Here is a 16,069-nt window from a genome sequence, read left to right as displayed (position 1 = left end):
CCATTTCAATTTCACTTTCTACTGGGGTCAAAAAAGGGAGGGGTCCAGTTGTAGGAACTGTGTGCATTTTCTGTTTTATGGAGAAGTTTAGGCTTTGCAAAATGTTCATGAATTTTGTGACTTTTGAGAAGCTTTCAGTAATTAGACATCCAGGTTGTTGTCCCGGGTATGCAAAATGTCAAGAATATTCTCTGGAACAGAACTCTTGTACATATAGATTAGCTAGTGTACAAACACAATGGTGTAATAGGTTTCCTTTCCTTAAGGCAAGGGCGGGTGGGGGATTGGGGCCAGAGGGATAGTGTAAACGTGCTTCCTCAAATGCCTTCTGAAGCAACTTGCTTTTTCTTTTACTCTTCTCCTCAGCAAGGAAAATGGCCCTTTGACTGACACAGCACATTAAAGATTAACAGAGTCTTGTTAATTTGAGACTTGCTGCTTAAGGTAAAAACTGGGATCCAAAACATGGCCCTCAGCACTTGTTTGCTCAGCTATCATGCTGACATCTGTTGCACTAGGTATTTAAAGGAGAAAACTTCATGAATTATCGATACTTCTGAGTTTAGCCTGTGGGGGGAAAAAAAGTAACCTTCCTCATTCCACAGGAATACCAATAGCAATCTGTTGAACGACTGAAGATATATGCGGAATACTAAGTATGTTCACATATCATGAAAAAAAACTGATATGTAAATTTTCTAGTCCAGCCACTTCACTTCTCATTTCATTTTTGACTGAGGGCTTGTCTATACTTAGTGCTGTGGTGGTGCAGCTGCTTAATGAAGTGTAGTGCTTAATGAAGATGCTACCTGTGCCAACAGGAGTGCTTCTTGCATTGGCGTAGGTACTCCACCTCCCTGAGAGGCGGTAGCTATGTCAACAGCAGATGCCCTCCCATTGATATAGTGCTGTCTATGCCAGGGGTTATGTCAGTATAACTACATCATTCAGGGGTGTGGATTTTCCACACCCCTGAGTAACACAATTATATTCACGTAAGTTCTTAGTGTAGACCAAGCCCAAGTCAACACTTTTCAGCCTGCAACCCAAAGTTTATCTAGCTACCTGCTGAAGCCAAGGATATATCATAGAGTCCCCTGTTTGTCACTATTTTCCCTTGGATATGATAAAGATTTGTGGGAGCAGAATTTTTGTCCAAGAAAAAAAAATATCCGTCCTTGTTTTATAACTTAAAATTAAATTGTGTTATTGTGTACAATTAGGAGGAATTTTTGCCTCTCCTTTCAGATGACCTTGAGGTAATTTAGCTGATATTAAGGGTCATGAACTCAGCTGTTGTAAATAAATGTACTTATTGATTTCAGGGATACTATGCCAATTCACATCAGCTGAGAATTTGAACTTCCATGTTAAAAAACAAAAAGTTCTTTCATATTTTTTAAAACACAGTAAATAAAAGGGATTTTTATTCATTCCCTACACAGATTTGTGTAATTCAGATACTGGTCTTTTAGTGTGCCAGTCAGAGAGATTACAAACAATGCACTAATTTCCTTTTAAAGGTGAATTGCTAAGCAAATATATAGAGATTGGCTCTTTACTGCTCCTTTATCATGCATAAAGATGGACTCTTTAAAAAAAGAGAATCTATCTGCTTCTTGCTATTTGCATTAGAAATACCAGGTTTTCACTCCTTTTTCCTTGCTGGAGGACTCTGGTATTATAAGCAGATCTAATTGATATTACATGTGGCTAAAATCTTAGCTATACCATTCCCCACTCCCAGCTGAGGGGTAAAGGGAATATTGATTCTAAGCTTCAGTTCATAGTTGCCAATTTTCATGTGGTAAATAAGCACCCCAACTTTCACAATAAGACAAAAATCAAGCTAAAATCCCATTTCAAAACAAGGCCAAAACAAGCCAATCCCTAAGAACCCCAACACCCTATGTGACTAGATCCCCCCGGTGTGCAGTCTGGGCCTGTGGTGAACCCTTGACTCTCTCCCCCTTTTGCCCCTGCTCGCCCCTTCCCCCTGCTTGCCCCCCCTTGCTGGGAGCCAATCCAAAAAAAGAAGCAACAAGCAACTCACAAGACAAAAACAATCTCTGTGTTTTTTTTTCCCATGGGTTTGGCATGTCTGCTTCAGTTTCCCCTTCCTACCCATGCTTTCAATGGGAATACTCTAGTGCCCATGTGTAACTCTTTGAATGGAGATCCGAGTGATACCCTACTACATTATATCAACCACATGGGTTGGGAAAGTTTTTCCTGGGTTATTTTTATTTTGTAAAACCAGCTTAATTCCCCTGTGGAAAAACTTTTGCAGTAAACACAGTGTCTCTACAAACATTATGATATTTGTTCTATATTAAGATAAGCACATTCCTAGTGTGGAGTGCATTCAGCATAATTTTGCAGATGAAGATTTTTTTCCCTAAAAACATGATCAGACATTTAGAAAAATAAATCAATTTAACAAAAATATAAGGACAGAGAGAAAAAGTAAGTTTAGTCATTTTAATATCGGTTGTCAGAGAATGAAGACGTTTAAGTGAGACCATTTCAATTAGAGTGAATTATAGAGTGGATTAATGATGTATTCTTGACTTAACACTTTTAGTATAAAAGCTGACGAGGAAAAAAAATCAGGAAGCATATGGACAAAGGCAAGTCAAAAGAGTTAAATCAGAAAAAAACAACATTTGATCATTTACACGAGTATATGAGATGTCTTCTTCATGCCTTTGGAAAAGAAATAAGTATGTAAGAACTACCTAAAACACTTATTGCTTTTCACCTAATTAAATGAAATTTGGCTTGAGCTACTAGTCTGCAATTCTCATATCAAATGCAAAAATATTTATTTTCATAATGAGAAGAAAGAATGGGTTGTTTTTGTTTTAAACCTCCTACTGTGTAGGTGAAAGGAAGAAGCTGATAATGAGCTGTTGGTAAAATGCACTGTAGGCTGTTGTTATAGGTATTTGCCAGGTAAGGCATGGGTATAATTTAAGGCAGTAATGTAATGAGCCTACTACAAGGCCTGTAAGACAATAGCTTAGCTAAACAAGGCATAAGGCCCAAAAGTGTTAGCATATGCAGCTAACCAGCACCCTAGATCATAAGATTTCACAAGATGGAATGCTGTAATGACTAAACTGCTCACAGGTAACCATAAGATGCTAGCTGATACCAGCTTGGGATATTTTAAGTTAGAAACATCAGCAGATGTCTGACCAGAAAAGTGCCATGACAACTAATTGATGTATTTCCAATAAGCTTGAAGTAAACAGTGTAGTAATATGTGGGAGAAGGGCATCCAAACATTAATAGGGCGAGAAAAATACAATAAGAAAAAGGAGAGACATCCCTGCTGAATGATCATTAGGCACAGTTTCATCAGAGTAGCACATTGAATTGGCTCATTAGCCCTGATCCCCCACTTGGTAAGGCAACTCCCATCTTTTCATATGTTACGTACTTATACTTCCCTACTGTATATTCCACTCCATGCATCTGATGAAGTGGGTTTTAGCCCATGAAAGCTTATGCCCAAATAAATTTGTTAGTCTCTAAAGTGCCACAAGGACTCCTCGTTGTTTTTGCTGATACAGACTAACACAGCTACCACTCTGAAACTTGTCATTATAAAAGTTGTATCCCAGACTGTGTGCCTTGAGAGATATAACTCTTGGAAGATGCTAGGATGATGACTGTTGATGAGGATGAAGATGACTAACACTTTCGGTCCTTATGCAAGAGATGGTATGAGTAGCTGGCTACTCAGACACACATTCTGTATTATCTCTATCTACCTTCGTGGGTTGGAGTGTTTATGACTTTAGTTGTGTTCATAAAAAAAAATTAAAATTCAAAAGGCTTTTCCTAAGTGTGAGTGTTGCAACCCTGCATGCCGCGGCTCAAAACTGAGCAGTAATTCTAAAACTGGGCCTGATCTTGGCATGAGAACTAACAAATAGATCAGGCAACATCACCGAAATGACTTAACAATGGGCTTATTATTTTGAAAGCTATGAAATTAAATCATTTCTTTTAAGTTTAAATAACTTGTTTATTTAGGCACAAAACACAAAGGCCTAGTCCTCCTCAAAGTTGGACTGAGCTTATTGGCTTGAAGGCTTCTATCTAAAACGACTCTGGTATCGCAACTTGGAAGAAATCCTTTTATTTTATGGCTCAAAATAATAAGCTTGTTAAACCACATAGATATATTATTGATTGTTATTTTTCCAATAGTACATGGCAAAGAGATTCACCAGCCAATGCACCCTCTCGTAGCTGGGCAAAGCAGGCTCTTGCCTTCTGGTGCTCCCAGCTGACAGCCACTACTAGTCTTGGGTGGTCTGGTTCTTCTTATGACTCAGCCATCTGCCTAAGTCACATTCACTTCCACTTCTTCTGAGGTAACAGAGTATCACACAAAATAATAGTCCAATGACTTTATGCCATGTCTTTGGCCCAACGCTAGGCTCAGTGGTCCTCACACCCCTTAAATGGTTTTCATGTCATCTCCCTTGGTGGCTGGTATGGAAACCTAGGCCCTCTATCTACTCTGGGATCTAGCCCACGGATCCTGTAACAAGCTGGACCATTTCCTACCTCAGTTTCCTTGTAGATTGTTTTTTCCCCAGACTCTTTCTGGACTCACTCCTCCACTGGCTCTTCACCTCTCCCTGGGCTCTGTAGGTTTTCTACCAGCTTTTGAACAGAGACACCTCCTACAGGATTCTCTGTCAAGGTCCAGCTCTTTTTATGCCTCCCCGCAGGTTCTTTCCACGTCCATTTCCTTCTACTAGCCCTTTGTCAGAACTCCCTTTTCAGGAGAGAATCGCAAGGCCTCTTCTCCCCCTGAACTTACTTCCCTTCTACAGTCCTGGAGTCCTTCCTTAATTAGTCATCCAGCTCCTCCCCAGCTAGGCCTAATACTAAATTGGGCCTGGCCTTGCCTCAACACAACTAGATGCAATAATTATTCTTTGGCTCCACTTAACCCATTCACTCCCAGTGTTGGGTAAACACCGCATCAGAGTATATTATCAACTTTTTTCTTTGAACTAGATTTCAATGGGAATTTTCTCAGAGGAGGGCTGAAGAACAGGCCCAATATATATTTGCATATACTATATTAGTTGCATTATACAATACTAAGGATTAATGAGGGTACAGACAGCACAAGAATTTGGTGGGCCTCAATGAAAGGAATATGAAACACTCCACAAAGAGATGAAGTAGAAAGGGCACAGCCTCTCCTTGCCCAAGAACTCCAAGAGACAACGACTTCACACTGCCCTTTACTATTCTCTCTGTCTAAATGAGATAAAAGAGCCCAAAGTTAGAGATGGCTGAAATTGTGAGGGTTGTTTCCTGTGAAAAAAAATGTATATGAATATTTTAATTTTAATTTTGTGCAAATTGTATTTTATTTTGACAAAATTCAAAAGTTTTTTCATTGAACATTTTTTTTCGTTAAAAAAATATATTTACAAATTGCTTTATTTTCACTTTTTAATAGTTAAGAAAAATCCAGTGGGAGAAAAAAGGAGGGAGAAGTGAGAGAAAGTAGGGAAAAATCAATACCCACCAAATTCAAAAAGTGGGTGATGGTGGTAGAGGGCGGAACTGAAGTGTTTAAAAGTCAGAAACAGTACTACTACATTTTGTTTTGTTTTGTTTTTTGGTTGTTGTGTCACATTTCTCCAATTGGTGGAAATACAAAAGTATTTTCTCCTTCACTTTCTCTAACCTTTTAACTTTTATCCCTATTTTGAGTGGAAAAATAGTATGGAGGGGAATAAAAACCTGACCATGGGAATTCCCCCTCTATTTAAAAACATTTCATTTGTGTTTATTTAAATTTTTTATTTTAGTTTGAGAAATAAATTCTTCCAAAATGCATTTTTTTCCACAAGACTACTCATGTGCTTGAACTTAAACATGTAGGCCCAGATCCTTACAGATACTTAGGTTCCTGATTTCCATTGATTACTTTTAAAGATTGTGGCCTATATTAACAGTGTGCTGGATAAGGGCCTGAATGAGTTCAAAATATATAACATGAAAAGAAGCCCGTTAAGAAGATAAGAATGGCCATACTGGGTCAGACCAATAGTCCATCTAGCCCAGTATCCTGTCTTTTGACAGTGGCCAATGCCAGATGGTTCTGCGGGAATGAACAGAACAGGTCAACTACTAAGTGATCCTTCCCCTCATCCAGTCCCAGCATCTAAAAGTCCGAGGCTTAGGGACATGCAGGGCATGGGGTTGCATCCCTGACTATCTTGGCTAATATCCATCGATGGAGCTATCCTCCATGAACTTATCTAATTCTTTTTTTAACCTAGTTATACTTTTGGCCTTCACCACATCCCCCGATAATGAGTTCTGCAGGTTGACTGTGTGTTGTGTGAAGACATATCTCCTTATGTTTGTTTTAAACCCACTATTAATTTCATATGGTGACTCCTGGTTCTTCTGTTACGTGAAGGGGTAAATAAAACTTCCTTCTTCACTTTCTCCTAACCATACATGATTTTATAGAGCTCTATCATATCCCTCCCCAGTCATCTCTTTTCCAAGCTGAACAGTCCCAGTCTTTTTTCTCTCCCAATTGGAAACTCTTCCATACCCCTAATCATTTTTGTTGCACTTCTTTGTACCCTTTTCAATGCTAATATATCTTTTTGGACATGGGATGACCAGAACTGCATGCAATATTCAAGATGTGGGCGTACCATGGATTTATATAGTGACATTATAATATTTACTGTCTTATTATCTATCTCATTTCCAATGGTTAATAACATTCTGTTTGCTTTTTTGACTGCTGCTATACACTGAGCAGATATTTTCAGAGAACTACCCACAATGACTCCAAGATCTCTTTCTTGAATGGTAACGTCAGTAGGCATTAGATTGGGGCCCTAATCAAATAAAATGATTGCAGAAAGCAAATATAGGGTGAAATCCTGCTCTATGAAAGCCAAACAAAATTCCCTAATGACTTTAATGGAGCCAGGATTTCACCCTGCAGAGTCTGACTGAATACTGGCTGACCAAAGTCATATGCAGTTATCTGGTGGGCAATGATATCCATCTTACACCAACTTGAAAGCAACAACTGTCCACTTAAACATACATAAAAACCCCTTTATAATCAATAAATGAGGAAAAAATAATGGCGGAATAAAGATCAAGCACCCTATGGACTTGGTAGGTGAATTGAGGCAACTGGAGTGAAAGTTTTTGAAAGAGAAAATGTGACCATTCAGACTGCCCCCTGACTCAAAGTGCTCAGCTGCCATTTCATTATCAGTTTGTGGCCCTTCCAGCAACACACACACACACACACCATATTCTAATATCAGTAGATTTACCAGCTAAGATGAAACTCATGTGCAATTAAATTTAATGCAATTAGCATTTTAAACAATTAAAAATAATCAATCAAGGATTAATTCCATAGGAATCTCTGCTTATAATAGGCTTTGTTGCTTGGATGTGAGCAAAGAAAACACAGCTCAACATGGATGGGTGGGATGAAATGTGAGAACGGGGTGGAGAGAGAAGGTGAGGCAGTGAAGAATATCTATAGAGGTGAGGCATGAGGATCCCATCATACATTGTGGACTAGAAGGACATAGGGATTAAGTGGGTCAGAGGTCATCGGAGAAGTGGCATTTGGAGTAGCTGGGTGGGGTCCAGGGAAGCAATTGCACACAAGAACATAAAAAAATTAACGACTCAAGCTCGACTCTTCAGGTCCCTGAGAAACCCACACCAACCAGGGCAGAGCTATTAAGAGCCTAATGGAGCTGATGTTGTTGGTTACTTTGATTGGAAGCTTAGGGGAGGAATTTCAGCCCTGCAGAGTGTGGCAATTGCTATGTACACTCCATTCCCCATTGGTTTCAGCAATGGGAGAATCAGAGTTTTTTGTTTTTTTTTTAATTAAAGAAAAGACAACATTTTACTATCTTTGCTCTTGAAAACTGTCTCTTGCAGGAGCCAATATCAAAATCTATCTATATGTGAAGTTCTGTGATGTGGAGTGGATTTTATTGGCCAGAATAAGGGAGTCAAAGAAACAGACAACTAGGAATAGTTTTTAAAGGAAGGTGGGGGGATAAGAGGAAGAGGAGGAATGGTAGTGTGTAACAAACAGTATCTAGGTCCCATATGCTGGAGAGAGAGAGAGAGAGAGAGAGAGATATTTTAAGTATGTATATTAAGCAGAGAGAGAATGTATTTATGTATAGGACCCAATTATGTTTTCTTTTTTTTACATTGCATTTTACCTGTTTTATGACTCATTGTACAATCTATGCTTTTATGCCTTTTCAACTCTAAAAATATTCACTGATCACACTTGAAAAATGGTAAATAGTGAATGATTATGTAAGAATAAAACCTCTGGCGATCGATATTCATAAATTCATAGTTTCACTGAATTTGCCATCTCCCTCAAGCCTCCTGAAGAACTTTTGGGAAATTAGAGCTTTATTAGAACTGCAACAGAAAGCCCAATACATTAGTATTATGGAGGTATGCTATATTCCTGTCATTTTACAATATACATTTCCTGCTTCACTGACACCATTAGGTAATAATTTTCCTCTTTCCTCTGAAATGAAATACATGAAAAGAACTTCACATTCAGAGAATAAACTGATAATTTCCACCTTGCTGAAAATTTGTTTCCAGTATTAAAATGCAGCCTTGTAAAAATTGATAGAACATTATGATACTTTAAACCTTAAGCATCCCTACCTATACACAGAAAAGAATAAAATGAAATTGAAGATGTGTTTAAGCAACAGCAAGGGAGGTGAACTGTTTTTATGTCATCATGTTAATAGTACAATTATACTGATGTCATTAGGAACATAAAATTCAATTACTGTAATTTACCTTTAATTGACTTGAAATGAAATAGGGGAGGATGGAGAAGTTTTAGGCTTCTACTGTCAGTATTTAACATTTTATCACATCTGTTATTAATTTGCCTTGGAACTGCACAGTGGAGTCAGCACATATGTCAAAAACAAAATATAGGGTTTAATTTAAACAATGGTTCACAGAAGAAAAGTAAATTAAAACAATGAAAAAAATCTAGGGTTACTGCTTGACCATGGCTCGTGTACTTTTAGCTTTCTTGACATGATCTCTGAAAAGAAATCAAATCTATATTGTGTTAGTGTTGCAACAATTTCTATGACAGAAGTTGGAAGTCTAGAGAAAAACAAACAAGACAAAAAACCCTCTCCCCTGGTTGTGAGCATACTACTGCTTATCCAATAGGTTGCTATCACTGGTAGAGCTCCTCTTCTGCCTGGACATTGACAATACTGCTGTGTTTAGGCCTCATACATGGGCCCATGTGCTCTTAAGCTTCTCTTCATCAGATTAGCCTGCAATGCGGTGTCTTCTCTTGGCCTCTTTGGCACAGGTTCTCTCTTACTCCTTAACAGTAATGGGTCCCCATGGCCTAGCTGCCCTAGGCCTCCAAGGCCAATGCTGACACCCTGTGGGCTTCAGCACACATTTACCACAGTTCCAACCTTGTGGACCCCCTAGGTTTACAGTTACCTCCTCAGATCAATGTAATAGTTGAAGCAAACAGACACACAAGCTTTGAAAGTGCACCAACAGTCACCCATTACTACAAGTAGTACAAATAATATAAAGATCTAGACAAAACAACAACAAAACACCTATACACATTTGCCTCTCTCGGTTTCCTTACCATTTTGAGCATTCTTTGGGTATATGTCAGAGTCCAGGATCCTTGCTCTCTCATTGAGCTCCTAGACATAGCTTCTCCTCCAGAACTTGGAGTCTCTTCTCCATCTCTCTTGAAAATTGCCAGTCAGAGACTTTTCTTTTATAAACTCAGCTACCTTGTCAGGTAACTCCCTGCTCAGCCTTTCCAGGTGACTGACGTCCCCTACAAGGTGATCCACTGTTTTGATTCCCCACCACCACCCAGAATTCAGACTTGATAAACTGGTTTGCTTTGGGCTTTAGTCATCTCTTTAGATGAACAACAAAGGTTAATGACTTTCCATTATTAACCCTTTGCCACCAACGCTATTAGGCCAAGAGGAGTATAAAATGGCAGAATTAAACTGGAGTTTGTAGTCTGACACAGATGCACAGAGTGAATCCCCAGTAGCAAGGAGTTCAGAAGCTGTTCATGGACAGCTTCCTCAAATTGTTACAACAGGCATTACTGACAGACAACTCAAGCCTAGAATCTGTTATGTGGCTAATATGATTTTGATCCCGCATTCCTTCTTGGGCATCCAGAACTCCTCCCATTTGAATAAGTTGGAGTTTTGAATGCACATGCAGTGGGGAATCTGGCCCTTGATTTGACTTATATTGTGAGTTAAAAACAAAAAGAATATTTGCTCTTATTATACGTCTTCCTGAGCCAAGAAGCCATTCAACCTACTCCATCCAGAGAAACCAAAGCTTTTTCCTCAAAAGAGGACAAAGAGCTCCTTCTGAGTGGACTTTGCTTTTATTATGCAGGACATAATGGGGTACTAAGGTATGAAGATTTTATTGGCACTCCTTTGGGATACCCACATTACTAATTCTTGAGCCATACTAAGCATATCCTTATACCACATTATACCATTATGTTCTCTGCACATGCTGCAAATTAATGGAAAAATATCTTAGAAGTGATTTAGTGCTTTAGAAATTGTATTGACACAGTTTTTCTTGAGTAGATTGAGACCAAAGATATAGATATAGAGGCCTGATAACGTGGTACTTTTCAGGACTAAAGGCAAGTACTGTGTGCCTTACTGGAAAGCTGTCCACCTCCCCTTTCTAGTGGCATAACCTGCTCTTTTTAGCCCTAGTGGGTTGAAAAACTATTGGATCTTAATCTGTCATTGGTGCAGCTCTGAATATTCCCTGACCTACCCCTGACACCAGTGTAATATTGATAGGGTAATAGCACCTCTGGATTGGGTCAGAGGAGAGATTAGGAAACATTTATCTGTCTTATTTATTTTTAAGTAGAGTCTCTGAAACTGTTGGGAAGTTTGATATGCAGGAGATGGATTAGTGGGCGGAGTGAGGTTAAACTGTCAAAAATGTGAGATTAATACAATTTGTCACATAGGTCTAGCTAGAACTGGCTGAATATCAGAAAACAGTCGTAACTTTTACAAACAAAGATACATTTGATGAAGGATATGTGACCAAAACTAGTTATCCTTCTCACTCCCATATGTGGTACATATGTAGATCAAACCGGGCCAAATTTCACTGACTTGGTCAGCCTATACTTTTTCATGGAGGATGCTGTCTTGTATTCCAGAACCCAAGCTTTCAAGAAACAACAACATGCAGATAAACTCACAAATTGTGAATCAAATGTAAACCAATGAACTCTGCCTAAGCCTGCACAGTTGGTCTAAAGACGTCTGTGAACATCAATGCACTCACTCATCTCACTGAGGCATTAAATCTGAAGCCTAATGGTGATTTAAATATCAATTATGCAAATTTATTCACTGATCGAAGTAAGAAGAGGAACAAAGAATGAGTGACATAACTTCATGAAGAACACACAAGAAAGAAGTTGGTTGATAGTTTTGTGAAATTTTGCCCAATCTACTTTGAGTTGCATCTCACTATGGTATTTCAGGTAGATGGAGCTTGGAAGAATATCACTTTTTCCAAAGATCAGTCTCTGGGTAGGTCCAGCACATCTTTGCATGAAAACTTGCTGGTTTGTTTGTTTGTTTGTTTTTAAACAAACACTTACATAAAAAAGAGATGACCTTGGAAGGTAATAAAAGCAACTTACAGGGAGAAATCCCTTTTACAACAATTTTCCTTTAAAAAAAAATAGAACACTGTAGTGGTCCATCATTGGGAAGACAAAATGTCACAAAAGCGGAGAGTTCAGCAAGTAAGTAGAGCCAGTAGTAGTTTGCTCTATACCATCTCCCCTCACAGATCTGGATGTGGGAGAATGGATGGAGAAAGGGGGCCTGGCTAGAGTGCTGCTGATCCCTGATGATCCTTGTGTGGCAGGCAAACTAAGGCATAACTTAGAATACTGGAAAACACATGGTCTAAAAAGGTGTCTTTTCAGGGTCCATCTACATTTAAAACTCAGTGCTTCAGGGTAGACACTACCTATAAATGATAGCAGGGATTCTCCCATAAGCATAGGTAAACCACCTCTCAGAGGCTTGGTCTACACTACAGAGTTAGGTCGACATAAAGTAGTTTACATAGACCTAATTCTATAAGTGTATATTCTAAAATGTAGCTCCCACTGATGTAACTTGCCTACTACACTGGGGTACTTCTTCACTACCCGCCAGCTCGGCGGGTAGTGATCGATCTATCGGGGATCTATTTATCGTGTCTCATCTAGATGCAATAAATCGATCCCCGAATTGATGCCTCGGCAGGAGGAGTAAGCAGAGTCGACGGGGGAGCCGCCGCGGTCGACTCGCTGCCGTGAGGATGGTTAGGTAACTCAAACTAAGATACTTCAACTGCAGCTACACGAATAGCGTAGCGGAAGTTGCGTATCTTAGTTCGAACCCCACCCTAGTGTAGCCCAGGCCTTACTTAATTACTGCACTTCCGCGAGAGGCATAGTGCTTAAGTTGATGTAGTTAGGCTGATGCTTCATCAGTGTAAACATTGCATTGCTTACATCAACTGTTGCCTTTCAGAAACTGTCCCACAATCCCTCACATTGGCAGTTAAATTTGTGCAAGCGCTCTTGGTGAGGATGCACACCACTGACACTAGAAGTGTAGTGTGGAAGTGTAAAACTGATTCAATTACTGCGGTGGCTGTAACTTAGGTCAACTTATTTTTTTTCCATCTACCTAGCACTATCTACTTGGAATTTCAGTTGGTTTACCTATGCCACTAAGGGTGTGGATTTTTCACACTTTTGATCAACATAGTTAAACTTTTAGATATATAAGGCTTGGTGCGTACACACAAAAACATCCAATATGGGCCTGAAACTTTAGAGATGATGGAGTGCACTTGTCAGACTCAGCAGCTGTCATTTGGCTATGTGGTGTTAGGGATTAGATTAGGAAGGAAACAGATACCAAGTTATGGGGATGGGCGGTGACCAAGCAAATTGCTGGTACCCCAGTAGCCAGTGTGGATAAAGGGTCAGAGGGCAGCCCCCAAGAAGTAAATGAGATCTGAGTCTTTGGTGGTGGATCTTGTGTCTATAGGAGAAGGTCAGACCTGAAGACTTCATGGATGGAGATCCTCACTTGGTACCCTCTATGCACTCTGCAGGATTCAGAAGTGAGTTGAGTCCTATGGGAAGGCTGAGGTGGGTCAACCCAGAGTTTTTGGTTATATGGTGGGAGCCCTGGAATGTACACTAGACCCAGTTAAAATGCCTAGTATGTAAGAGCGGGCTTATAAGTGTTAAAACATAAATAAATAGAGTCGTGGCCTGCTGTTCAAATCCTTCCCTGTGGCTGCAGCTCAGTCATCTGCACGTCCTGATCAGTAACAGCATACCTCTCAAGCTGGTGTGCTAACTTTTCTTGATAGTAGACTTTATTTTGAAATGTTGCAAGTGCTGTACAAGTAGAAAATAAAGACTTATAAGCTTCTTAAAAATCTGTAATATCGGGGGCTTTTTGATGGATAAACTATAAACTCTTCATTAATATGATGGTTTGTTTAATTAAAGCTGGGCTACTGTGGCTTTCTGAAAGAAAAAAAGTACAACACATAGGGTGATGGTCTGTAATTTTTTGTTGCTTTAAAGTATCTACAAGTAAATTTCCTGTAATCAGCTTCACTTTTAACTAAAGAACCTTGTCCAAGTATAATTATTTGAAGTTGAAAATCGCATTAAGTATAAGAAAAGCAAATTAATGACATTCCTGTTACTACAAAAAACAACAAACAAAGAACACATTACCACACACAGCTACACTTCACTACTTCTCTGTTGATATCTAATTTCCTACTGGTGAAGCAGGGACAGATTAAACTCTATCCTATTTGTGTATTGAGCCAGCAACATGTATTGTATGATTTCTTTCTGCAAAGCTCTGAAAACTTAGCTTTTTATTTTAATACAAAAGGTCAGAGTTTCTCTGTTTCATTGCAGTACTTTAAATCACACATTTTTAAAACGGTCTTTTCTGAACTGTTGAACGAGGATGAGAATTCACTGAGGGTACACTTAACGGAGTGATAGAGGACAGGCCTGTTGCCACAAGGCTGGTATTTTGAAATTGTTTAGGTGTTATGGTAGATAAAACAGAACACATCTTGCTCACAAAGGACCCGTTTCATAAGATGTGCCACCTGCTGAAATTCTGTCTATTATTTCTACAGTGGATGTGTCTAACACTCCTAGTCAGGCATTGGAGACCATTGTACTAGATATTGTTCACAGAGACCAAGATTTGCCATTGCCTTGCACCTTGTGTAGTCTTTTACACCAATGCAGTGTGGGTGCAATATACTCCTATAATGCTACTAAATCTGAATTGTGTATGACAGTTGAGAGTCAAGACAGCATATAACAAAAAATGGGTCCAGCACCGAAGAGTTTGCAGTCTAACCGGATTCTGTGGGTGCAGAATCAGACCCTGAATTATATTCAACTTATAGGGTTACATTTTCAAATGTTTGGGCATACACTGAACCTGCAAAAAGTACATGTGTACCAGTGGTATATGTAACATACACATTGGTGTATGCCAATTATACATATTATGCACACAAGGAAAGCAAAAAACCCCAAAAATTCAATTGGAGAGCATTTTCAAGTTACCCTGCAATTACTGAAGTCGCTCCAAAGTGCACACGTTTTTTGAAGAGTATTTTGCTGTGGGTTTTCTTTCCATGGAGCCTGATTTTGACCAAAATTCTCACAAAAAAGGCTAAAATCATTTCCATCACAAAATCCTCTGTAAAAAATTGTAGTTAACTATGTATAAAATGTTTATATAGCAGTCTCACCTCAGAAAAAAAAAAAACCTGCTTTGGAAGCATATTGTAGAGCAGATGCAGCTTAACAAAACTTCATTTCAATTTAGTGTTGGGGCATAGATACCTATTCAAACAATCTGAATCTCCTGAGAACCGTACCAGGCCATATGACCCTACATTCTCACAAAATCTCCTTCAACGGGCTTTTCCACAACAATTCCCCATCTTGCTGGTGTCAGGAAATGTCACATGGCACTCTAGCATCTTTGATAGGTCAGCAAGTCTTGTACTTAGTGTTGTGGAGGGAGGCTCCAGGTCGCGTAATTAACCTCTCAACCCCCATCCTTCCTCAAAATCCTGGAGGGTCTTCAGTTTTGGGTCAGTGGTAAAAAAATTCACCTCCTTCCCCCAATACTGCAGACCCTCCCGTGTAGAAAACGTAGTCAAAATGGCCTCTGCTAACTTTCCGGAGTGCATGCGATAGACTCAGCCAGTGAGGGAACTAGAATCAATATCATGACTTGTCTGATCCAACCACCAACAATCCAACAAGTTCAGAGTTTGAAAAGTAATGCAAATACATGCCACAAACTTCTCTTGTTTATCCTAACATCAGGCAGAAAAAAATTGCAGAAAATTGCCAAAATATTGTAAAACCATGCCAAATATTTGCTCTCTCGAAAACAAATACTGATAGTAACACATTTTTGAAACAAACACCATAGGTCTTAAGCGCTAGTACTTATCCATTCCCAAAGTACTTTGAGATCTCCAGATGAAAGGAATTATATACTTGCAAAATATTGTAAACACCCTCCTGCTACATACAAGCCTGAGTCTGGAGTCCTGGTCTACACTACAAGGTTAGGTTAGGTTGAATTTAGCGGCTTTAGGTCAATTTAAAAATGACTGCGTCCACACAATCAACCCCATTCTGTCGACCTAAAGGGCTCTTAAAATTGACTTCTGTACTCCTCCCCAATGAGGGGAGTAGCGATAAAAATTGACCTTGCTGGGTTGAATTTGGGGTAGCGCAGACGCAAATCGATGGTATTGGCCTCCGGGAGCCATCTCAGAGTGCTTCATTGTGCACTAGCTCCATTGTGCACTGCACATT

The sequence above is a fragment of the Natator depressus genome, chromosome 8 (genome assembly GCF_965152275.1).
Source record: "Natator depressus isolate rNatDep1 chromosome 8, rNatDep2.hap1, whole genome shotgun sequence".
Taxonomy (NCBI): domain Eukaryota; kingdom Metazoa; phylum Chordata; order Testudines; family Cheloniidae; genus Natator; species Natator depressus.
The sequence above is the reverse complement of the archived record's forward strand: the minus strand, read 5'-3'. Positions refer to the sequence as shown.